The 27,664-nt window shown below is 38.8% G+C and overlaps 1 protein-coding gene across 1 annotated transcript in view; it reads right to left on the minus strand.

Annotated features, from left to right (window-relative positions):
* lrrc7 (leucine rich repeat containing 7) overlaps positions 1-26,297 on the minus strand; it is a 161,802-nt gene extending 135,505 nt beyond the window's left edge. Inside the window, exon 1 of the mRNA XM_035957687.2 lies at positions 25,909-26,297. The gene's annotated coding sequence lies outside the window, so the exon portion shown is untranslated. The remainder of the gene's footprint in view (positions 1-25,908) is intronic.
* Positions 26,298-27,664: the final 1,367 nt, after the last annotated feature.

The raw sequence follows: 27,664 nt of genomic DNA on the forward strand, positions 1-27,664 counted from the left end.
AAAGCAAGCAAGTGAACCTGTTTCTTTAGTCAGAAAGTAGTCTCATATAGCCAGACTATTCTCTATGGTCTGGGAGCACCTCATTATCATCCTGCCACACCTTGGCACTGTTTCTCTGAACTCTACAGGAGGGATGAACACAATTCCAACCAAAAGATATTCCCTTATGCGGCGTTGTCATGATGGTGGTGGAGAACGCTATTTACCATTGAACTAAATCAACCATAGTGATAGGTAATCTGGATGATCATTTGTACACTTTTCAAACCATTCAGTGATCTCTCGTACCCTATGGACAAAGAAATTATCATCCTAGAAGAGATCACTCCCATCAGGATAGAAATGTTTCATCATAGGAAACAGATCATCATTTGGAACATGAACTTGATTTGCAGTGACTCTTCCCTCTGAGGTGACAAATGGACTCAAGCAATGGAAGTAAAATGCCCCCCACAGCATAACAGAGCCACCAGATGTCCTCACTGTGGGGGTCAAAGGTTCAGGCTTTTCTTTAATTTGTTGCCTATCTGTATATATATCTTGCAAAGCTTACGTGGAGCAAACAACACGAATTGCACAAAAGCAACTTCAATCTGCAACTGATTTGTCAGGAGGTCAGGAAGCAATTTCAAAACTGCAGCTTGAGGTTTGCAGTGTGGAAGTCAGTTGAAAGTAAACTTCTTTTATTAAAATTTATCTTTTCAACCTAAAATAAAGCTTCACATAAATGTCATTAATATGCAAGAAAGCAACATCAGCCAGAACAAATATAATAAACGAGAGGGAAGAGGAAGACAGTGATGACAGAAACTGAAAGATTAACTGCACAAATCAGTCGCAAAATGAAGCTGCTTGTGTGTTACTTTTATTTTCTGTTTTCCATTAAATTATCTATCATGTCACGTATGATGCAAGACGAGGAGATGGAAAAGAGGAAGCAGGTGCAGAGTGGTGCAGGCAGGCAGGAATAGATTTGGCAATTTATTGAGAATCAAAAACAATCTTACATCCAGGTGGCTGGCAGACAGGCAGGCAGCACAAGTGTGTGAGTGGCAACCTATTAAAGGTATAAATACACTGTGGCTGACGGGGAGTGGGGAAGATGTGAGGTAGGTGTGGCAGTCAAGTGACCGAAGGAGAGTCACGGGGTGTGAATGAGGTGTGACATGAGGCAGGAGTGAAACAATGAAACAAAACAGGACATGAACAGGAACTCTTATTACTGAACAAAGAAAGTTGGTGTTCCTCACTAAAAATAAGAAATCATCTAAAAGCTTTGCAGTCATGGTTGCTGCAATTAGTCGATATAATTAGCAATGCCAATGCTCAAAATGCTTCTCTCCTGGTCCCTGTGCTCACATATAGTGTTATCAGTCATAGCCAAACTCCCAATAAAGCTGTTTTCAAGACATATGTCTGTTTTTCGTTGCCAGATGACAGAACTAATATGAAATAGTGACTTAAATGAAGCCCACTGAGACAGCATAATAACTAGCAGTCTCTTCCAAGCTGCTGCACCGCTAAAATCTTAATTTTATGCCCGTCACATTGTCTGACAAACTCACCATATACACGAGTTAAAGACGACTGCTGTGCAACATTTTTATAGAATTCAAAGCTGCTACCAAAGTCAGGAATCAATTTCACAACAAGGAGAAAAGGAGTTTCTTTTGCTGCTCTGTGCCTTTTGATTTTGTCAAGGGCTTTGATAGAACCTTGGAGTTCTTTTGGGACTCCTACTGGCTTAAAATATACCCCCTCTTATTTTATTTGTTTTTATCAAGTTGGTGTTTCAAATTTAAATATGTTTGCATTTCATACTGTGCATATAATTTCTGTTCATGCAACATAAAAAAAGTCATACAATGACAAAGTTTGTCAGAATAAAATTTAACAACTCATTTTGCTTTTTGGGGAAAAAAATTACTGGTCAGATTAACTGAATAATTGTTAATAAAGTTGATAGATTAATTGATGGTAATGGAGTCATTAGTGGCGGTCTCAATCTTTGACCATTTTCGATGAGAACCTTCAGTTGTGGTGTTTTTTTGGAAACATTTCTCAAGTCTCAGGAGGTCTGTATGAATGAGTTTACAATCATGTTCAAGTAAAGATGCTTTCAGAGAATGAGGGCCAAGTTTGTCACAACCAAAGCTTGTTTGTTATCTCCTTGATATCAATAATTCACTCTGCCTTTAAAACTTCCTCTCACATTCATCAAGTAACAAACAAGACAAGTTGATCTGAAATGATGGTCCTGAAATATTACAGATTAAACAGTCATAAAACATGAAGGCATGACTTTGAGCTTTCCATCCTTGAAAAAGATGTAATGTTTGCCTCGACTCCGCGTAGTGGCCAAAAGTGGAATAAGAAACTGTTAGAATACAGTCAGATGAATGTGATAATGCCAAAGAAATGATGAAAAGTCACCTACAGGAAACAAAAGCTCAATAGAGCATAAAATAAAGACTGAGGACAGATTTAGGAATGCTCTCTGCATGTTGTTTTAAAATTCCACTGAGAAATACTTTCACACGCACATGCATAGAAGCACAACTTATTAAAGAAAGACAAAAACAGACCAAACAACAGAAAGACAGAGATGACATCAGTGAGAAGAAAGAATACAAAAAGAGAGAAATAGAGCAAGAAGTAAAAGATGTAGGGAAAGAAGTGAAAGAAAAAAGAGCTAGAAGCAGCGAGAGGGAGAAAGAAAGAGAGCCTCTTGCAGAAGCCCAGGGGGTATCCTGCTATCCCAGAATGCTTTGCTCTAACCTACTTTGGTATTTCTGTTTCTGTCTTTGTCTCTGCAGCGCTCTGAGTGGGCTAGCTACCCCATACACACCACATCTGAGCGAGTTTTGTACGTGTATGTGTGTGTGTTTCTTAGATTTCTATCATCCTGAAATTAATAGGAACATGTATGTGTCTGTGTGTGAGTATAAGTTGAGGACCTACACCGCTGCAAGTATTTGATCACTGACATTAACACTTCTATAAATCACAGTTTTCACTTGTATGACTGCAGCTCTGTTCGCATTTCTCTGTATGTGTGTCATTAATATGAGTCAGTCCGGCTGTATATATTTTGTGTGTTTTTGTGAGTATGTATGGGTGAATGAGTGTGTGAGTGTGTGTGTTGGAGAACTGCGCGGGCTGAGTGGGCTGCCTGACAACCAGCTCAGCAACACTCTGTTACCATGGAAACTAATGAGAGGAGCATGGAAAAGAAGAGTGTAATGGAAAGAGGATGGTTCATCTATCTATCTATCTATCTATCTATCTATCTATCCATCTATCTATCTATCTATCGCCAAAATTGTTATAGATTTTCATAGTTTGACCATTAAAGGTAGTCAGCTGTAGATGACTATCTGTCGAAATACCGTTGTAGTGTTCAACATTTAGCATTCAAGGTTGCTTTTACTGTTGACTGAAACAGACCATTTTCTTCCGTTAAATTAAATATTGCAAAAACTGATTGATATATGATAAAAAGCCACACTTTGCAAATAAAGACAAAGTTGCAAACCCTGGCTTGAGCAGAAATCAAGACAATATTTCCACACTATTGAGTGCGCCGTCCAAATTACAACCATTCTTGAACACACTCTCTAGTGAAAATTGTGTTTTATATATGCTTAAAGAAGCCTCATGAGCAGTTTGAACATGTATGGCTGAATTCCTCCAAAGTTCCAACTTGATAAAACACTCATGACTGGAGTTGGCGCATCAACTAGAAGCTGTGATAATATCATATGACTGTGGCGGAAGTCAGCAGTTACTGGTGAAGGAAACAATATAGATATTAACTTATGTATCATATAGGCAGGGTCTCTTTCTCAGGTCACGGCAACAACTGACTGGAGGAATTGTGTGCCAATAGGCCGAGGACATGCCTGTGCACCAATGAAGAGAACGCTAAGTCCAAATCATGGCTTCTCTCCAACAGTTTTAGCCAGTAAGATTGTAGCACATTCCATAAAAAAGACTCTGTACACATTGAACTTCATCCATTCCTGGGAAGACGCCTACAGATTAACATTTTGTTGATTGTGGTCCTCTGAACAATACTGGTCCTTGATATCAATATAATTTTACATTGCTGAATAAACAACTTTAATTGAGAGAAGTTGCCTGTCTTCGATCTCAAAAAACAAACACGCTCAACACTAGTGACATAGCAGAGATTCATCGTGTTTGAGTAGAGTCGTAGGTGAGCTGGCATGCTGGTGTGCAGTGTATTCGGACAGGTGTGTGGAAAAAGAGGTGAAGTGGCATATAAGCAATTTTACGGCACAAAGGAATAGTTTTCAGGGCTGTGGGGTAGCTGGGGCCCATCCCAGTTGACACTGTGGGGTAAATCCTGGACAGGTACCTGGTCCACCACAGGGCTAACATAAAAAAAACATGCAACCTCACCAATCACCAAATAGTCGCCCATGCATGTCTTTGGGAGGAAGCTGAAGCACTCGGAGAAAACCCACACAGACACACGAAAAGCAAACTCTCCAAAGAAAGGCCTCAGTCAGGTTCAAACCATTCTTGCTGTGAGTCAGCAATGCTAACCCCTGCACCACTATGCAACTGACATTCTGCAAACTGCACAAGTGAATTAACAGCAAACATACATTAAAACAATGAACAAAAATTCATTCTGCAGCATGACAATGAGCTCAAACATGTGGCCAGAGTCATGAAAAACCATATTCAGACACAAGAAGAACAAGAAGTCCTGCAGCCTGTGGTATGACTCCCATAGAGCCCTGATCTCAACATCATGAAGTCAGATTACATGAGGAGAAAGAAGACACAGAGACAGCATAAATCCACAGAAGAGCTGTAGCAAGTTCTTCAAAATGCCTGGAACAGCATATCTGGCAGGTACCTTGGAAAACAACAAGGAGACCTGGGGCACCAGGTATTGATTTGATTTAGTTTTTTCAGTTTACTGCACTGTGGATGACGTTGACGGATAAATAAAAACTACCCATGGCTTCATTTCTGAAAGCATCTTCACTTTGTACATCTCAGCTGAAGCTCTAGAACTGAGCACACAATAGGATCTGTAGTTATCTGACTGCCCCCTAACTTTCACATAATCAATAACAGATTGAATTCAACAGCTTTTTTTTTTTTTTAGGATTTTATGCTATCTTTCTTTTCATCTCATAGATGACATTATAGTTTGACGGTTTCTGCATGATTGAGAGATTGCTCAAACTGGGTTGAAAATAAAGCAACTCTGCAAACCTGTTAATCTTACCCAGTACCTGTGTCAACCACCAACACTTGTCCTAACCCTGGAATATGTTTTAGTCAGTCTTTACCCTAAATCAAGTGGTTAACTATGAGACAAACAGGAGGTGAGTCCTCACAATGTGATCTCTGGTACAGCTCCAGGCACACGTGACATCCAACACTGGAATCAGGGCTCCACCTGCTGCAGCTGAGGAACACTCACACACATTTGTACTTCTATACTTGAGAGGCCTTTCATTGACATTATGCATTCCCAAACCCCTTATCCCAACCTAAACCTGAACCTCAAACCAAGTCTTACACTTCAAACTGCCCTTTAGTGATTCGTCCCACAGTGAGGACCAGTCAGCCTGTCCCTAGTCCCAAGGTTCAAGACTCAAATTAGTCCTCACAAGGATGGACCTGCAAATGCTCACACACATACAGCTGTCAAAGCTCTCCTCCACTGAACAGGAAGCCAGTTTCCTAACAGCAGGCCAGTGCAGTGTAAATCCCCATGGAGACTGAGGATGCTCACACACATGCGGTTTAAAGCCTTTAATCTGTCATAATGATCGAACATTTTATGCTTCTCCACCATCAGCCACCACAGACTCATTAACATACAAATCCACAACAGTGTTAAATTTGAATGAACTTCTCCAAACTGTCAACCACATCACGCGACTCCTGACTCTCCGTAGGGACCAGTCGCTGCTCTGTTCAGCTGTTGTTGTAACATGCCGCAATCTGTAACCGTTAAACCCTCCACTTAGCTCCATATACAGACACGTAAGTTTTAACACATGAGCATGGAAGCAAATGTGTTACCAGCATTAACATATTTCCTGTCTACCGACCCCTACGTGTTGTGTTTTTTGTGCTGCGCAACTTAGCATAACTCCATTACCCCTCTGACCGAGGACCTCACGCCTTCCTTCCTTTTTGTATTAGTTGTTAACACAGCAACAACATGCACGACTGCGAAAGGATTTTGGCAATAAAAACATCGGATGCTTTTACTGAGCATGTATTGTTTCTAAAAATGTATCTTTCCAGAATGCGTCATTGCATTCAAGTATTCAGGCCTGGGAGAGGCTTTACATGCATACTTCTGGCCTAAGCTTTCAAATAAAGAAAGTTTTTGGATAATTTGCACAAATAGTGAGCACAATGAAAGTTCTCTTACTCCAAAAAACCACATTTACTCTTAGGATTACACTCTGCGAAGCTTGTAAGCTCTAGCGGTGCTATGGATTGTTTTAATGAGTGGGTCCCTGGTGTGTTTGAAACATGAAAGAGCAGCAGGAGGTCCAGGAGTGAGCAGGAACTTCACATCGAGCCGTTGCTTTCAGCTGTTTCACTGGAGGACAGATGTGTGGTTGTAAGTAATACACTGAAGATATCAACTTCAAAAATATTTTATGGAAAAAAAGTGCATCCAACATTTTTTGATATAAATGTGCTGTCACTTGAAAAACACTGAATGTAAATATACAAAGTGTTAATTGGTGAAAACTCTAAAGGGATCATTTGTATGTATAATCTGCAACATGGATAATTTAATTATTAGTTGGTTGCCAGGTCTGATCAAACCAACAATATGCATTAGATCATCAGATACTACAGGAAGTTGTGGGCGGTTTCAGGAGTGCCTGAACATTTGACTAAGTTCTAACTGCAGGTTGTCCCAGTAGCTTACCTGCTTGAGCAGGTGACCAATAAAAAGGGGCTGCAGTCCCCAACGTAGTGATCATGGGTTTGAATCCAGCCCATGGCCCTTTGCTGCAGGTCCTCCCCCTACTCCTCTCCCTACTTTCCTGTCTCTCTCCACTGTCCTATATAATAAAGGCCCCAAAAAAGAGTTCTAACTGCAGGAACCCTGTAGAACTTTGTTAAAGGTTATTTTCGGGGGAGGAAAAAGTAGTTTTGACCCTGAAAAACTGCTGTGTAGGTCTCGACACCAACTGGGTAAAGTCTCAGTGACCTAATCATTAGTCACTGTCTCTTAAACATTGCCATCAACAACACAAATTTCACCATGTAGACTAACATAATGACTCCTCTATTGTTCTATTCCTTGTATGTTCATAGAATTGTATTTCCGCCCTGTAACTATAATTTATTATTATTTCTGCACACTCATAGGTAACGTTGCAATTGGAGCTGTCAGATGATCCACTGCAATAGGAACAGAAAGTCTGTAAGGGCCATCTGGCAAGTATGTACTGTTTATGAGATGAACTGAGAGCGTGATCGGCCTCCTTCTACCGGTTGTCCTTCCTCTAATCCATTTTTCCCTTCCAGTTCCCCTCACTACAAGTTGTGTTTAAAATGGTTTAATGGAGTACGTTCTCTTACTTTTTTCTTTTCATATTTGTGTTGTATGTCATATTGAGCACTTTATTTACTTGTGATTACAGCTTAAATTTCGAAAAAATAAAAATCTCAAAAATGTCAGTATATGTTGCTTACCAGAATGCCTCAAGTGGATTTGTGTTGGATCAGGTGGATTCTGAACAAAAACAGCGGTAGTTTGATGGACATCACTGAAACTCTTAAGCCCTTCCTGCTTCCTACTGAACAAGCTTTGAGCTTTTTTTTAACCCTGACTATAATCATTCTCATGTTGATTAAAAAGCACTGCCTCTTGAAATCCTCTGCTTTGTGTGTGTGTTTCACATATGTGCACATTTAAGGGCACTATAGCCCTTGCACCTAATAACCGCTTGCTGTCGTTCACTGGCAAACTACCCCATTCAATTGGCTAATGGTTGGGAAGGCTCTCAGATGACTCACTCTACACCTTTCTCACATTCTTAAACGCACGCACACACAAACTCGCAAACAATGACGCGCACAAATTTTCCAACAAATGCTCTGTTAGCATTTGTGCCGAAGCAGTTACCGACACTTGACGAGTAGAGTCAGAGAGGAAACAAACAAAGAAGACAGAAGACTTCACACATGTCAGTGGCCTGTTCTATTGCTGAAGAAGAGACTGGAGGGCCTCAATCAGAGCCCACTCTCCCCTGTGGAACTGACTGTATGTGTGTGTGTGTGTGTGTCCATGGGCATCCTGTGTGTGGAGGCGGACAGTGAAGCTGAGTTGTCACGTTGGGCAGAACATATCAGCATATTCATAACCAAGACTCTACAGCGCACAAGCCTGCTCACACACACACACACACACACACACATTCAGGTGAACACAGTTGCAGAAAATGTAACATGAGATGTAAATAATATGAAAAACCAGTAATGGTAGAGGACAGCAGGAGGCAGGCAGGACTCTGAGAGAAAGAGGTGAGGTAGGCTGAGAGAACACAAGGAAAGACACAATGGCAGACTAGAACCAGAGAGAGATGTAGAGGAAGAGAATGAGTGGTAGGCAGGAGACTCTGTGTGGGTTGACTTTTTCTCTCCCTGGTGCTATGGTAACCTACAGAGCTGCAGCTAATCATAGGAGAGGAGAGGAGAGGAGAGGAAAAATTAATACTCAAAAAAAGACTGTAGGTGACTTCAATTTTTACCTCGTTTTAAAAGCCTTACATTTAAAGACAGTTCCTTTACGGCACGTGTAAAGTTCACCTTATCTCTTTTGGAGATCTTTCAGCAGTCTACTGATTCATATTAACAAATAAAAATTAAATCTAACTGCATCAAGCAATACTGAAATTCAAACAAAAACCAGGGACAGGGCATCCTTATGGTGGTTACAGTGTGTTAGCCAATACACCACTTTGGCCCACACTGAAATCTATCACCAAACCACGGGTTGCCATAAAATTTTGAAAAAATATTGCTCCTAGTGACTTTAATTATCTCTTGACTTTTCCTCTAGACATACAGTGAGATATCTGTGGCCTTGAGAGAAATATCTTGACAAACTAGGAACTTTGGTGGTCCTTTAAAGAGCCCATACATACTACTAGAATATGTCTGAATGCTCTGTTTTAGTTCCTGTATCTTTAAGGTTCGCCTCCTGAGCAGCCCCTTGTGCTCTGATTGGCTGAAGTCTCAGTTTGGTACCGTGACTCCAGATTCCCTTCTTATAGGCAGGGAGACATAGGCCTAGCACAAGCTCTGAGGAAACAATGTTGGACTGTCTAGTCTGGGTATGTATTGCAGATAGTCATGATTCAGCTGTTTTTCATCAGAGAACATTTTAGATTTCAACACTGACATTCTTTTGGAGACAAATGACATCCCTTTTGCTGTTCATGTGTTTGGGATTTCTCATAACTGATATCTACAGTTCACCTGCCAATATCCACAATGTGACTTGCAGATATTTGCTGATGAATTATGACTGGCTGTAATTGCAGTTTCAGATATCTACAGTTTATTGCTGACTAGTCTTAATTCAATTTAAAGGTATCGTTGATTCCACTCACTTCAGGTACATTGTAATTAAATTATATTTGAACAAGTCAGAATGCCATATAGATATCTTGAACTGGAATTCTCACTAATCTAAACGTAATAACAGATATCTTTTATCAGCTTTGACCAGTAGCTACGGCAAGTGGGAGGCTGAGATAGAGTGCTTTTCAAACGTACTATGGCACTGCAACTGTATCCACATATTACAAGGTGTTTTACTACTATGTCAGAGCAGATTGAGGCCAAAGTTCTAGTCTCTGATGATTGAAACTATTTGCAGATGTCTTGCTAATGAGGTCTTTCTATTTCATGGAATTTTGTAATGATCCTTTCCACCACTGCTAAAATGCACTGCATGAGCAGCAACACGGAAAACTAGTCATAATGATGTTTGAGATAGCTGTAACTATTAGGAGTGAATTCTAGATACATCTAACATACTGTGACTAGTTAGAATGATGCATCTACAAGTAATCAAAATGACTGGTGGCGATGTCTGTAATTTGGATTCCAGAGAGTCAAACTCAGGTAATAAATGTCATAAAGGCCAAGCTGTTCACCTGTGTTACATGGTGACATACATACGTAATTGGAAAAAAGCCCAGACTTCACACAGGTAAGAAGCAGTGTATTTATCCTTTGGTGTGGAAGGTTGCAGAAATTTTACATACACAAACAAGAAAAACACTCAGAGACCGCAGTACTCTGCCAAGGCTCTTCAGTCATATCATTTCCAAGGGCTGAAATCTTGAAAAAATATGTGGCAGAAACCACGGCAACATAGAATGTGGCCATTTAATATAGATGTACCCACAATCAAAATAAACTTACGCTGAGCACAGGCATGTGTTATGCATGTGTATATTATGTACGGATACCGAATCGGGTGACCTAAATATGTAGCGGGCGGAAGGAATTGATGGGACTTGGAAACACCCCCACAATTTAATCAATTGTTTCTTGTATTATTTCCGAGAGATAAGTCCTGATAAGTCCACAGCGGTTAATTTGTAGTAGGATCATATTCATGTGATCATCAGCAGGCAGCTGATGTTAGTCATACAGGAATGTTGAGTGATATTACATTATCATAATGGTAAAAATCATGCAAAGATGATTCGGAGCAAACATAGGAAACGTGACAGCCATAGTGAAGCAGTGTTGTACCAGATTCTGACCATGATCTCACACTGACCAAACATGTGATCAATCATTTGCAGTGGCTCCGCTCTGTCTCTAAACTGTAGTCCCTGTAAGTGGGTTTAGTGTTTTTGTTGGCAGATATATTAGATGCAGAGGCGCACAGGTGGATTTCCACCCCTGCAGCTGTATTTTTAGATTTTCAGTGATGCATTTTGATGGCTTGTCCTTATCCGAAATGTGTTGACGCTCAGTGTTTGGTTGTCTCCGCAGTCTAAACAGTTAACTGATCACAATCACAGGATAAAAAAGTGCAGCTCTGCAAGCTTTTAAACTGTGTGTACACTGGTATATTTCACATTCCTGTCATTTAACATTTAAATAGTATTTTAGACTTCATGCACTGAGCGTGTTTCTCTACAATACAACAGGGATAGTGTATTATGATTTTTGTGTCATTAATCCGGATTATTCCGAATATGAATTTCTGATAATATATATGTATACTGGCATATGTTTGGTTGTCTCTGATTTTGTTGTGGAAGTTGTTTGGTTCTGTACAATGTAAAAAATACACTAAGCAATAACAGCAAAACACGTGGAATCAAAACCTGTAGCACCCAAAAAAAACCAACTAAAATCTCATTTTATCACTGAAGTTTGACAGAAATTGTTCTTGATTTTTCTTTTTTTTTCTCCCCTCTGTCGCAACACAAAAATATGTTTGTGGGCAGACTCTTGTTTTGTTTGTTGTTATGACAGCTGATGATATAAACAAAGAAACTACACGGCCGTGAATGTAACAATCCTTTGTTCCACTTTCTCTTTGTATTATGCCCACCCTGGAGCACCAAGCTGCAGATTAATCACAACATGATTCAGCCTCAGGAAATAAGGTGTCGGACATCTGCAGGAGTTAAGAGTAGGATGGGCGACCAAACTCATAATGGACAACATACACCAACACCACCATTTTTTTCAGATCTTTGTGGTTCAATCTTGTCTCTTGGGGGTCATTTTGTGTTTGCTGGTTTTTGTTATATCCGTCTGTGACTGTTTTGTATGTCTTTGCAGTAGTTTCGTGTCTGTTTTTGTAGTTTTAAAACTCTGTAGAAGTTTTTGTGTCTCCTGTGGTTGTTTTATGTCTCTGTGGTTGTTTTGTGTCTCTTTGTGGTTGTTTTGTGTCTCTTTGTGGTTGTTTTGTGTCCCTTTGTGGTTGTTTTGTGTCTCTCTGCGGTTGTTTTGCATCTCTGTGGTTGCTTTGTGTCTCTTTGTAGTTGTTTTGTGTCTCTTTGTGGTTGTTTTGTGTCTCTTGTGGTTGTTTTGTGTCTCTTTGTGGTTGTTTTGTGTCTCTTTGTGGTTGTTTTGTGTCTCTTTGGTTGTTTTATGTTGCTTTGTGGATGTCTTGTGTCTCTTTGTGGTTATTTTGTGTCATTTTGTGGTTGTTTTGTGTCATTTTGTGTCTCTGTGGATGTTTTGTGTCTCTTGTAATTGTTTTGTGTCTCCTCATGGTTGCTGTGTCCTTTGTGGTTGTTTTGTGTCTCCTCAAGGTTATTTTGTGTCTTTCTGTGATACTATGTGTGTTTTTATAGTTAATTTTAGTTTTTTTCTGTCTCTTTGAAGTTGTTTTGTGTCTCTAGTAGTAGTTTTGCCTCTCTTTATGGTTCTTTTTTGTGTCTTTGCAGTAATTTTGTGTCTCTTTTTGTTGTTTTAAAATTCTCTGTAGTAGTTTTTGTGTCTCTTGCGGCTGTTTTATGTCTCTTTGTTGTTGTGTTGTGTCTCTGTAGTTGCATTATATCTCCTTATAACAGTTTTCTATCTTTTTACAGTAGTTTTTGGTCTCTTTGTGCTTGTTTTGTGTCTCCTCAAGGTTATTTTGTCTTGTGATATTTGTGTCGCTGTAGTTAATCTTTTTTTTCTGTCTCTTTGAGGTTGTTTTGTGTGTCTTGTAGTAGTTTCACCTCTCTTTGTGGTTGTTTTGTGTGTCTTTGCAGCAGTTTTGTGTCTCTTTGTTGTTTCATACCTCTCTATAGTAGTTTTTGTGTCTCTTTGTGGTTGTTTTGAGTGTCTGTAGTTGCATTACGTGTCCTTATAGTAGTTTTGTGTCTTTCTGAAGTAGTTTTGGATCTCTTTGTGTTTGTTTTGTGTATCTTTGTGGTTGTTTTGTGTCTCTGTAGTTGCATTACATCTCCTTATAGTAGTTGTGTATCTTTTTGTAGTAGTATTTTGTGTCTCGTGGTTTTATGTGTGCCTTTGTAGTTAATTTCCTTATTTTTTTTCTTTGTGTCTCTGTGGTTCATGTGTTTGTGCTAGTTTTAGTAACAGGAGTAGTATCTTGCGGTTTTTCTTTGTGTTTTTGTTTCCCTGTCAGTGGTAGCTTTTGCTGCCTTATAATCATTTTATGTCACTTTGCAGTCCTTTGACTATACTTTGTTGGTGGTAATTCCATTTGTCCCTCTGGTTTGTGTCTTTGTTGTATGTTTTTGTGTTGTGTTTTAGTGCTGTTGCTGCCTCTGTCATGGTTTAATTGATTCTCCAGCTGTTCTGAAATGTCATGTGTTGTCATACAGGGCTCTGGTCCAGGCTGCTGCTCTGTTCAGTCATCTATCTACGATTCTAATAAGCCAACTGCATATCTTCTGACTGGTGAAGGGAAGTGCACCTTGTTCAAGTCATTCTCTGACAGAAAAAAAAAAGAAAAAAAAGCAGCAAAATCCTCCCTGCACCTGTGCATATTACTCAGTCCAGGTAATTTGCCCTTGCCTACACTGAAAGTGTAAGGATAACACATTTTCTGATGGGGACAGGTGCAGAGATAATGGTGACAATTAGTCTCAAAATGTTCATGGGCCTCGCTCAGACTGCCTGCTTGAATTTGTTTGGCATATCCTGAATGATTTTAAGAAGTCTGGACAGCAATTTGTGTCCCCCGATTTTTGCAGAATGGATCCAACTTGCATTTGGATGTGGTTTTAAATGCAATTCCAATTGGATTTCTACAGATACGTGTCAGTACAGATACTCTAAATGCTCAAATTGAGTCTCAAATCCAGAATGATGGAAGTTCAGAGTAGAATCCATGCTGCTTCTAGCACAGTGTTATGGACGACTACAGTCTATTAACAGATGGGGAAGTAAATTGTGTTGCAGTTTATTGGGGGGAGGCTTGTGTACAAAAGCTTTGTCAAGTCATATCATTAACGTAGCTACGTAGGTACTGAATGCTATGTTGTTATCACAACCACCCATGCAAATAGATGGGTGATGTTTGGACACATAAATGTGAACTGATTGCTTGTAAATAACACTGGGGACAGTCAGTCTTAAAGATCTGATTTAAGAAACAAATCTGATTTGCCTGCAGTCTGAACGAAGCCTTAGAGTCAAGGAGTAGCAAGTACAAATTTGCTCAAAAGAGAGAAAGAAAAAGACCAAAAGAATCTGTGAGAGCCTAAGGAATGGCTGCAGGCCAAAATGATTTTATACACGTGAGATTCATTCATATTAGATCAAGAAGTGGTATTGAACCATTTGGATTTTTGAAGATGTGTCTCTGAAATCCCACAGCCAAGCGTGTTCCATCAATAACTGCAGTAACTCTCCGTCCGATGATTGTATTGACTCCTCAGCTGGTTATCTGAGGCTGCAGGACAATCAGACACACTGATTATGGATTGTGGTTTTTTTGATCACAGATTATTGTTCTGACATGCTGTTTAATAATAGACACTGCTGAAAGCTTATCATTTGAATGAGTCATTCTGTCTAAGTCTCCTTAAGTTGAGTCATCATTTTAAGCTGTTTTTGTGGCTTGTGACAGAAGAATCAAGTATCTTTTATTGTCAAAGACCTGACAAGCTTTGTTTCTCTCGTCTGTCCCTCTCAGTTTTTCTCCTCCATGTCTCTCTCTCTCTCTGTTTCTTACTCCTCTCTGCTCATTTCTCACAGTTTCATAATCCTACTGAGAATGATGCAACTGTACAGTAACTGTACAGGCAGACAAGCAGTCTTTCTGAAACCAGACTACTTAGGAAATATTTCATCTGCACTTCTGTGTTCATTTACAAATGAAAACACTCATCTTTTATCTCCGTCTGTATTCTACGCCTGTTTTTTTTCTCTGTATATGTAGATCAGGGTGCCCCAGTTGTAACTGGACCTACTTTAACTTGATTGGCTTCGAAGGGTTTTGTTATTGTGGCTGATTAGACTGTGGATGTTTGCTGATGTGACCAATCTCAATATAGTGAAAACAACCACAAATTGTTTAGTGTCTCACTCTAATAGGTACAACAGCAGAGTCAGTGAAGCTCGATCTGTTTATGGCTTTCAAATGATGGAGCATCTGTTTTATTTTCCACAGTTGAGAAAAAAGTGGCATCCCCTTTACTCAAATGTGCCTTTTTTCAGGTGTGGGAATTAACAAAATACATTTACTTGAATACTGTACCTAAGTATAGTTTTGAGGTATTTGTACTTGAATACTTTCCTTTTATGCTGCTTTATACTTCAACCTCACCATATTTTAGATGGAAACGATGTGTACTCTTTTAGTTTTAACTTTACAATGGAGATTTTACACAAGCTTTCAAATAAATAAGATAAAGATAAAACCAGTGTTTTCCAACCGTTTATGTGCTTTTTCCTTCTAAACTTCTCACATAAAAATGTTCAAATTATCCAACTTCTCACCAAAAATCAAAGAATAGAGAAAAAAATTAAATATCTAAAAGCAGATTTGTGCATCAGAACTTGGTCTTTTCTTCTTCTCTCTCTTATTAATCACGCCTCAGATTTGCCTGTTGTCCCTGTATATAGTGTAGTTACAACTACAACAGAAACATGCTGCTGACACATTTGAGTATTAACAATGATAACATAATAACAAATGATGCCATATAATATAGTCGTGAACAAAAGTTAACATTAACTTGTAAAGACCATATACCTTATGTCAACAGATATATCATTGCTATACATCTATTTTTAATCCAGCAGATTTTTTTTTTCTATAAGACAAAAATAAATCTATGACAGATCCAAAATGCACGATTGTTGTTTTGCGACAAAGGAAACAATCAAACATCACTATGCTTCCATCATAGAAAATTCAGAGCCACAGGAGTCACTGGAAACTCAAGATCGCCCATACAAGTGCATGTAAACCTTTGATCACAACTGTATGTATCAGCCATTTTTACTTCAAAACTTCTAATATATTTTGCCACTAATATTAATTTTTATATATTAATAATGCAGGACTTTATTTTTAATGAGGCAGTCATTTTGTCTTGTCATAGCAGAAAAAGCACAGGTGTTATAATGTAAACATTAAGAATGTCAGAGTGACAGCGACCCTGAAACTGAAGCAGTCAATGCAACACGGCCACCATTGACCTTTTTATTACAAATGTGTTTTTCCCAAAATGGGATGTCAAAATGTCTTCTGTGAACATGACCTAGTGCACACTGCTATCATAACTGAGACTTGTCAAGAGCAATAATCTGTATTTGTCTGTACAATAATAGCCAAAATCGAAAACACCTGTGGTACCATGTGTGTTGAGTTACACACAAGAGTTTTGTCCATAAAATTGATTTTTCCCTTTAAATAACTAAGATGTAACTTTACACTGTTGCTTCCTCTAAAATGTACACCAGCTCGCCTACCGCTCTGCTCAAACACTGTAAAACTACTTTACCCGACACGATACCAGTGTGTATCACTGCAGTAATGCAGCAATAGATGTTCAATCTTGAAACAGATTGAAGAAGATATTGATATAGAAAGTCCCACACAGCAACTTAATATTAATTCCTGAGTTCCACAAGATTAATAAAAAAAATCACCTTGTCAAAATCAAGTTGCTCTTAGCACCAGAATAAAATAAAGAACTGGAACCTGACCCCACCTTTCAGTCAAAGTAAAACCTTCCCAGGGGTCACTATCAAAAATCTGTCCATCTTATAGGAACTCTTGGCCATAATAAACTGCTGACAGTGCTTAAGTGAGGCCTGCTGCTGATGTCGTGAATAATCTGGACATTTTTGGAAACTTGTGAAATCAAGTGTTTTTCTAATATTGAAAATGGTTTTTAATCTTCCTCTATTACATAGTGTAATCTGTTCTCAAATAAGCAGATGCTGCCAATCTGGGACCCTGTTTTCTATGCAGAGAAGAAACCAAAGTAACTCTAAGCATGTGCACAACTTCAAACATCAAGACAGTCAACAGAAAGTTAATCCCTTAAATTAACACACGTGTACAACAAACACACGAATCCAGCTCCCTTTAGCTAAGTGTTAAAATATTCAGAACTGTTTCAGAATCCATGGACACAGGTCAGTGTGTTGCTGACGTACACTACCTTTCAAATGTTTGGGGTCATTTAGAAATGTCCTTATTTTTGAAAGAAAGGCTGTTTTTTTTCCCAAGGAAGATAATAATAATCAGAAATACTGTCTAGACATTGTTAATGTGGTAAATGACTATTCTAGCTGGACATTACTGATTTTTAATGGAAAATCTACATAGAGGTACAGAGGAACATTTCCAGCAACCATCACTGCTGTGTTCTAATGGTACTTTGTGCTAGCTAATGGTGCTGAAAAGCTAACTGATGATTAGAAAACCCTTGTGCAGTTATGTGAACACATGAATAAAAGTGTGAGTTTTCATGGAAAACATGAAATTACCTGGGTGGCCCCAAACTTTTGAACGCTACTGTATATAATATATATATATATATATATATATATATATATATATATATATATATATATATATATATATATATATATATATATATATATAAATAAATGGTGGGACGCGATCAAAAAATTTAATCTAATTAATTACAGGCTTTGTAATTAATTGCAATTAATTGCAGTTTTGTCAAATAGCAATATTTGACACAATAAGTGAAGTTTTTCAATTCAAATAAAATTGTGGTTGACAGTTGAATCAATGAATAGACATATACGTGTTTATAATTTAAAAGTTTAAAAAAAAGGAAAATGGGACATATAGAAAAAAGTGATTTTGATGACTTAAAACCTGAATTTAGTTGTTTTTTCCACTGTATGGCACATAAAATAAGCATAAGTAGCTCAAGGAGCTTCAGAAAGTGAGAGATTCATTCTGTTTTCATCTTTTCTGGGTCTGATAAATGGTGTAATTTTGATGGTTCTTTTTATAGGAATAACAATTTTTATTTATATAATTTTTTTATAAACAAAAAGTTTATAATTAAGTTATTAAAAGAGATATTTTTGTTGTTTAGGTTATTCTTACTCCAAGGAGGCAGAGCCTCGACAGAGTAAAAACTTAAACCACAAAAATGTTTCATTTCTATTTATCTGCATTTTTCATCTGTCTGCTACATTCACAGATTACTGCAAATCTAAGTGCAATTATAGCGATTTCATTCAACATTTTAAGACTTTCTGTAAACTCAAGCATTGTCTAGAAAAGTGGTCTATTATGGGATGGCTACACCGTTAGCATGACTCGTAGCTAACGTTAGCTCTGGTGTTAACAGCAACATGTTTTACATTGAGGTGATACCGTCGGCTTGAAGTGACGCAGTGATCAGAAAACTCTTTGTTGTACAATTTGCACACAACCAGGCTTTTATCCAAGCTGCCATCGGGAAGGTTTTTAAAAGGAAACTTTCTGTTCAACAAGCTCAATCTCGCCTTCCTTCACTGTTTACCAGTGCCTGACTTCCTGTCTTCTTCATGGCTACAAACAGACTTTAGGTTCATTACCGCCACCTACTGGGCTGGAGTGTTCATCAGAGTTACCGGTGTGCCAGAAATGAGGGAACTGAGGAGGGTCCAATTAATTGCGTTATAATTTTTTAACACATTATTTGTGCGGTAATTAATTAATCGACATTAACGCGTTAAAGTCCCTGCCCTAATAAATATATATATATATATATATATATATATATATATATATATATATATATATATATATATATATATATATATATATTTATTAGGGCAGGGACTTTAACGCGTTAATGTCGATTAATTAATTACCGCACAAATAATGTGTTAAAAAATTATAACGCAATTAATTGGACCCTCCTCAGTTCCCTCATACACACACACACACCAATAGCTATTAGCTTCATTAGAACATTCAAAAAGCATATGTTGCCAGGCAACAGATATGGTGTCCATGGTGTCATTGCTTAGAAGGGACATTTGATTATAGGCCCCACAGTGCTGTATGACTGTGATGCAGTTTGAACCACGGGGGCGTCATCATGGCCTGATCGCATTTGGAAACACCGAGTAACCTTGAAAGCAGACAGGATAATCATGTGGATATAAATACATACACAGACAGTAACACCAGGGGGCTGTTCCACTAAGTGGGTTTGACAAACTCTAAACTTTACCCTGAAATCAACTTAGAACAGCTGATCAGAGTTTATAGAAGAGTTCAACTGAGAGCTTGCAAGGTGAATGAAGAAAGTTATCATCAATGATGCTCTAATGCATTCGGCAGTCAAAAAACACAACAGCAGCAGTGAAAGAAGCTAAGAGTTAATCAGTTAACGCTGTTATATCTTATTCAGCAACCATTCATCTTTTAGGAGACCTGAATTAAGTCATGGGATGATAAAGAGTTGAATCCTGCTGAATGCTACTTTAAATGTTTAAATATGTTTATTCAGCTGTAACTTCAGGGACATGGAGCTGGTGGCAGCAGAGGATGAAAATATAGATCAAACTGATTATTTACAGAGCTCTGACGGTAACCTCAAGTCTGACGCAGCAATCATGACCTTGGTGAATTTCAGCTGAAAAAGCATCTGAGTTAAACCTGAGTGTACATTTTTAGATCTCTATTTTACATTTTATACCATTAATGACTACATTTAAAGATGCAGTGAAATTAAACACAGATACTGAAATTTTGTTAAAACAAATCAGCAATATATGCAGGCTGCATTCAAAAACTGTCCAACTAAGATTTGGACTTCTTTGATGTCTTCTCCTAAGCTTCTGCAAATGAATGCACTCTGGGAATCGCTTTCTATAATGTAATGAGGAAATGCTGTGTCAGATGGCTTCTTCAGGTTTGGGAGAAGGGGAGGAGACAGAGAGGAGGAGCTCAGGGTTAGTTGTAGAAAGTATGCCAGAAAGACTACAAACAGACTAAATTACCAGAGTAGTTAAAGAGATCTGACCTTCACCTCATAGTTAACAGTGTTTCCACTGAACTACATTTCTGGACGCAGAATTAAAACCAGAAGAGATGGGTCAATATATAATTGAGAGACTTTTGAAGACCATGGGATATATCTTGCATACATTTTTATTAAAAGTACAAAACATAATGCTTTCTATGTTCATTATTATATGTTCATCCATAATTATTTTTTATGAAAACAATCATTTATTCATAAAATATGACTGGATATCACTAAATTATCAACTAAATAACTGTCCGAATGTAATGACAAGCAAAACAATAATAAAATGAGCTTATTCAAAAATTGTTTTGATTGTGTTATTTTTATTAAGTTGAGATAATCATGACAGATATTTCTTGTTTGGCAATGTATCAAATTTTATATGGTAAATATCAAATTGTATTTGTGCCTGAGAAATCACTTTCAACAAAGTTACCCATTACAAAAACACCTCTCAAGGAAGTGTTATTTCCAAATCACATGACCTGCTCCACATGATGTCATTTCCTCCTGAAGAAAAGACTGGCAAGACTCCAAGGCTTTCTGAGTTATTTAATACAAAGTAGTGTGTAAGTCGAGTGTGGATTTATCGCATTTCAACAGGTTTACTACAATATCTTTATAAATAACTTTCAATTTCAGTTTTACTCAATTGTATATATAACATTTAGAAGAATCTTTCTCTAAAAATGCCATGTGGTGTTTGGTTATAGGCGGCCATGTTGATTTTAGGCCTGAAAACAGCAAAAATGTCAACTGTGGTACCTGTCAACTATGTTACAAAAAGTCTTGAAATTATATGTTGATCCAGATGATCGATGTCGTCTGCTTAAAGAGAACCCATGTATGTCTATGTAGCAAACTGAAGCCAAAGCAATTACAATTTATAAACCCAGATTTTCTTGCTCATTTACATGAAATATTTCCTGACATTGAAACTTTGGTATTGGCTGTACCACTCCATCTTTTCTTCACTAGAGGCGATATGAATAACATTGATCATCTCATTATAATGCAACACTCTGCTGGGAAACTGTGGGTCCTGACATTCCTGTGGATGTGACTTTGACACGTACCGCATAAACATAGTTTCAAACCAAGCACTACCCCCTAATGCAACATCACTGTCAGGCAGCAGTGGCCCCTGCAGGACAGTGAGCCCTACCACACTGCAAAAACTGTTCAGGAAAGTCTCAAGGAACACAACAAAGATCCCAAGGCATTGACCTGGCCTCAAACTCCACTGATCCCAGTCCAACCAAGAAATGCAGCAGAAAAAGCCAGATTCACGGAGGCCCCACTCCAAAACCTGAAGAACCTGTTAGAATCTCACTGATGATTCAAGTTATTTTTTTTGCCGACATTATGGGGATCTACATAATGTTCGGCAGGTTGTTTTCACATTGTGACTCATCGGTATATCTCATATGAGGGTGTTACTTTCATATGTATAAAATAGTAATGACAAACCAAACTAGTAAAGTTGGAACACCAATGAGTCTATCAACTTTCTGCCGGGACTTCGCACACAACCAGCCTCTCAGATGGGAGGGAAAAACATCTTCCACCATAACAGCAGGTTAAAAATACTGCCTCTCCTCAGACATCGTATTTGCTCCAAAGAGTGTCTCCATCCACAAAATCCTCCTACTTGTCCTTGGATAAACAAGCTCAACTGTACTCAGGGGAGATTGTGGAGTATTCATCATCCCTCCTGTGTCTACCGTACTCTAATGAATGTGAATACTTGATGCAGCCATATGGAACAGAACCAAAAAGTCTGCACGTATGTGTATATTTGTGTTCTTGTATTATCATTGTAAAGGCCAGTCTGAGTGTTAGTCTAGGAGTGAGGGCATTTTCAAGTTCACCATTTGATTGAGATTAAAGGAATATTTCAAAGTGTTTGTGAAATATGTTTATAGTGGTCCCTCGTCTATCGCGGGGGTTAGGTTCCAGATCGTCATTTTGGACAATATGAAAACATTGATACATCACTCATGTTAGTACATTAAAGCAGTATAATCAATATCTTTTTAAGTTATAATGTGATGTGGCAATATTTAAAGGGGTTTCTTGTAGTGACGAATCTATCCAATCCTGCAGCCCTTCTCAAATTTACAAAGCTTTTGACTAAACATCACTTTTTAGTTTTCCAGCAGCAAGCAGCATGTTTCATCAAAAATATCAGGCAGCAACCACTAGAACTGAAAAATAAACACACAAAGTGCCACAAATGGAAGTTTCTGGTATGACCTCTAGAGGCTGACTCCAAAAGAAAGTCAATCTCCATACACCTCCATGTTAAAATGTCTAACTTTACAGCAGAAATAAACATGTTTACAGCCTGGTGGCAAAAACAGTTTTGATCGCGATAGATAGTTTCCCTGTTCATGACAGCTGTACGCAGTCTGAATTTTTATATAGCTCACCTATTGTAATTGTATTAAGGCTTAAAGTTATGCATAACTACAGGAGTGGCTGCTTGGAGTGACAGGTGGGTAGCATCACTGAACAGTCCATGGCCCAAAGACCTCTACATGACCTGCTCAGGCTCCACCTCTGGCGAGCTTCTATGAGTCAGGAGTTAGGCAGACCAGGTCTGCTAATATGATGATGGCCAAACCCACTACACCGAGTTTAGGAAACCCATGGAGGACCTCACAGAGGGTTTATCCACCTCCTCATACAGTCAGTAGCACCAAGCAGCAGACAGGAAAAAAGTAACTAGCTGGTAATCACAGTGGAGCATTTAGAAGCTCAGTAGTCACATATTGAAGTTGGTAGAGATCAAAACAGACCAAATATAGCATTAGACATATTTACAAGATGGCCAGAAACATTGCTCCAAATGAATGATTATGTTGGAGTGTGGCAGCTGGATAAGTAACGAAGTAACTGTAACCTAAAGTAAAGTAACCTAATCTTCAAAACTGTCAATGCTGTCGGTTATTGCAGGATCAAACGACATAGCCAGGTTAGCTTAGCATAACATAAAAGCTGCAGGGGAACACAGCTAGTCTGCTACAATTGGTCATTTTTAAAATTTGGCAAGCAATCCTTCTGTCACCAACCCCCAAACCATCTCAATTCTAAATGTTTATGCTAAGCTAATCATCTTCAGGTGGTAGCTTCAAGTCTAGCATGCAGAGATGGACAGTGTATTGATCTCATCTTAGCATCAGCTACAAATGCATGTAGTGGTGACAGCCAAAGTTAAACCTATGAGTATATTGTGGCATCTGGCTACCTAATTTTGTAGTGTATTAAATCGGCAAACATTATTTTAGTCATATAGATTAGTGTCAGTGCTATATTAAATAAATATTGATTTGCTTTTCAGATTTGTTTTCTTCTGCAGAAGGTACTTCATTATACCTCAGCAATGGAATTGGGTATTAATTACAGTTTTGCACCTCTTGTTTCCACATCGCCACTTACATGCTGTCACTGACACACCATCATCCCATGATCTAACTGGCTTGCTAAAACATAACTGATTATAGCCAAACCTTTACCAGTCAACCCTGGCCAAGAAATATTCTGAGGTTTACTGGGGCTTAAACTGTAATCACAAGACTACTGATGTTTCTGAATCTCTCAGCTGTGGGGCATCCCAGTGAATCCGTGGGCTAAGGTGAATATCATGTACTTGTGATGTTGTAGGCTCAAATCTGGCTTCTGGCCTGTCTCAGCTCCCCTTTTCCTCTCTGCCATCTTCCCTGCAACGCTCTGCATACAGCCTAATGAAGCAGAAACGAATCCCAAAGCTTTCTGTCTGCAGTAGACAGAGCTGTGAAGATGAGATGTTTCCTCCTACGCAGGCAGGCAGACAGGCAGTAGCTCTAGAGACCCAAACACCTTCAACTGGAGCTACTGTAAAGCTATGGAATATCTGATTAACTCTCAGTGATAGCAAACAGCAAACCTGCAGCCTCTATCTGAGCTGTTAGCTGATAGATTTATTTTTTTTAGGTTTGTATCTGCAGTGAGGATTTAAATTCATTATGTGGATTGACGTCGGACTTGTAGCCACAAAGATAACAAAATAAAGGTCTAAACTGTAAGCGGAATTGCTAAAGGTTGACAAATATAAAAACCTGTTAGGCTGCCATGTTAGTGAGTTGACAAGATGGAGCAGAGTTTTATAAGCAGCATGAGTCAGTTAACACCAAGATGGATGGAGGAGTCTGCCACCAGAGGCAGTCAAAAATGTCTACATTTGAACAATTTTGAACACGTTAAGGTCTTGTAACCTCAATAAATTCTGAAGTACTAGCAGCATCATTTCAGTTTTACTACTGTATAAATCACATTGGGTGCCTGGCTTTGGTGTCAAAATGAAACGAGTAATTTCCCATAACATTTTCTCAAGATGGTACTGGATTAACTGAAGCTTTTCTGTGCTTTTTGCAGCCGTTGGTGAGAGTAGGTGTTGGAAACTGTCAGGATGATAGACTGAATGGGAAAACGACACTAATTACATCTGTTGGATTTGTTTAAACTGATAACACTTTATGATATAGTATTTAAAGCTACATATATGTATTGCAATTGTTAAGTAAGTCCTTTCTATAGGATATATTTAGAAACAAACCAGAGCAGATAGTTCACTGATACTGCATTTTTACACATCTGTTGCATTTGATGTGAGTTACAGTATGCTGATATGCTGATAGTCAAAATCAATATTGAGGAGGAAGCAGAAAAATATTGATTATCAAATATTAGGATTAATTTGCTGTATATTGAATGATTTTAAACGTAAAAACATGCAGACATGCTCTTAAAATGTTAACTTCACATCAGAAAACAGGAGGAAAATTCTAAATATTATCTGTCATCCAAACCTGAACTCACAAAACCCAACAGGGAGACAAAAACATTCCCTAAAAAGGAGGAAGGGAAGAAAGAAAAAAAAAAAAACAAGACCTCAGACCTGATCTAAAATAGCCTTCAAGTGTTTGAGGTGTGCTCAGGTGGTCGGGGAAAGGACTCTCGGTGGGAGAGCAGCCAAGCAGAAAGTCAAGTCCCTGCTGGTGAAGAGTTGAGTCCTGAGGCCACAGAGGAGCCGGCTGTCACCTGACCTCAGGTTACTAATGGCTGTTTTAGGGAGTCCTGGGGGCAAAGAGGGCTGGCACCACGCACATGCTGGGCACTTAGAGCAATTTGACCCCAATGCATGGTCTGTCACTCTGTATGAACCTTCAAGTTGTAACAAGACATGCAGGATCAGATGTTAGGTGTTTTTCTCACCTATCCACACAAATGAAGCTCTAAACTCAGACCTGAGTTAAACACTAATACATATACAGACAGACAGATGGATTCCTCCACACAAAGTCCCTTGAAGTTCAGGGTGTCCCATTAGAAACTGTCTCTGTGTCTTTCTAGGTTACAGTAGGAAAGAAGACAGCAGTGATGCTTTTCTGGACTAATGGGACAGTATGATGCTGCACAGCCCCGACACAAGAGTATAGATGAAGTGTTATGTAATTAATACTCCTCCTCCTATGCAGATACAGTAGACAAGCCGAGAAATCGTGGCCTCAGCTGTAACTGTAAACCTGAAATGACTTATACAGCTCATATATACAGTGTCCTTTTCATCATTTTGGCTCCTATAGTCTCATATAGACCAGCAGCTCTTGACTCAGCTAAAGCTTGTGCATAACGGAGACAGTAAAACAGGCTTCCTATGCAATGTTGGCTTTTTACAGTAACATCAAAGCCCTTCTACAGCCACGCAGCATGCAGAAAACCTGTCTTTCTCTCCGTCTCACCCACACACACTCACATAACACTCAGCCCAGAGACCCCCCCCCCCCCGTGTACCTACTATCCCATAAGTCACAGTGTTGGCAAGGACAGGTGACTGGTAAAGCAAAGACACACAGAGAAAAGTGATGTGGGCTTCACTTACCAACAAATCCCCCTTCTTCAGGAATCCTTCCTTTCCTCTCCCTTCAGCCAGCTTCTTCCAGCGCTCCAGCTTTCATCTTCCCAGCAAAGAGAGCAGGAGGGAAAGAGCGAAGGACTTTAATGAATTAGCATTCCTCCTGCTCTTGTGTTTTCTCTCCGTCTCTGCTCTCGTCCAGATTTCTCCACAGTCTCTGGGGGGAAGCAAGAGCATCAGTGATACACTGCCGTGCGCTCCGCTGCAGGAGGCTGAATGTCAATCACACAGGTATCCTAGGGAACGGCTGAGCCCGCCCCGTAGCCAACCCTGATTGGTTGGCTGACGGAGAACCAGAAGTCACAAGTCCTCGCAGATCTACAGATGGGTACCGAGAGCTGTGGTGGGATCATGTACAGAGCCAAACAAACAGTAGTGGATTGCAGTACTTGCGAACTCTCTTTCTCTCCTCTCGGTCTCTCTCTCTCTCTCTCTGACTTCAGAGCCTACTGCTTTATTTTACAGTTGCTTAGCAACAGTCTGGCATGTGTGAGTATGTGTTGCAGAGCAGGAGGAGAGATGTGGGAGAGAGAAAGGAGTTCAAGTCCTCAGCTCTCTCTTTCTCTCTCTGTCAGAGGTGTGGATGGATGTTAAATATTTCAGTTCTCAGCATCAGTATGTCTCAGTATTATGGAGGCTGTTAAAGTGTTACTGTATATGCAGACCTGCACTCTTTAATGGTGCAGGAGAGATACTGCACAAACTTAAATTTAAGACAATTTAAATTTAAAGAGGCAATTGAGCATAAAGCCCCATATAGACTACATCACAAAATATCATAACGAGTCACTGTAATTCACTATGTCAAACTTTTTAGCCTGGAAAACACGAGACTGTGATTTGCTATTATTTCTATGAAAAGCACAGATACTATAGAAGGTATTGAAGTTTCAGTATTTCAAAGCTTATATTTGTGTAAGTGCTTTACATTCAGTATGTGTAGCTAAAAATGCAAATGTGCTTAAATGTTCGGATATGAAAAGTGCAAAATGTAAATATGTCACCAGAGAAAGAAAAACTGTACAAAATCTGCTCAGGTGCTCAAGCGCCAATACACCGAGTGGTGCAAAGGATTCACAAGGGACTCTATGACAAGGCTGAGGCAAAGGTCAGATGGTAGAGTTCACTATCCTGAAGGCCTGAGGGAAGATGGTTCTGCTTGATGTTGTCATCTGTGTTGCTGCCAGGATTTTAGGAAAACAGAGAGCAGGAGTCCTGAGTTGCCCAAACACTACAGAACCACCGCAGATACCAAAAAGAACATCTCTTAAATAGTTCCCCTCATATTTATTTGGACCCTCATATTCTATAACATGAAGGTCTAAATATTGTCCCAATAGCATACTGGTGAGAAAATACTGAATTCTTTACTCTTTCAGTTTGTTTCTTGGCCTTCAAGAAGCCATATTTAAAAATATTGCATCTAAAAATATTGAAATTAGTTAAAAAATACTGAACATGACTCTAATCTGTGAGTCGTGGTTGTCATACAGATTATCAATGATTATAAATGTTACTTAAACAGCTGAGTATTTACCTCTACAATATTTGAAAATATACAAATGATGAATTTATCGTTTTTATGTTACAGAAATACAAACAGCACCAACCCTTGTAGTTTGGGTCATTTACTAAGAGGCTATTTCTTTGATATCACACTCTGTGAAAAAAATTGAGATTTGTCAGCACTTAAACATTCAGAGCGGTGCCTGACCAGTGCATG

This window comes from Amphiprion ocellaris, chromosome 2 (genome assembly GCF_022539595.1).
Source record: "Amphiprion ocellaris isolate individual 3 ecotype Okinawa chromosome 2, ASM2253959v1, whole genome shotgun sequence".
NCBI lineage: Eukaryota > Metazoa > Chordata > Actinopteri > Pomacentridae > Amphiprion > Amphiprion ocellaris.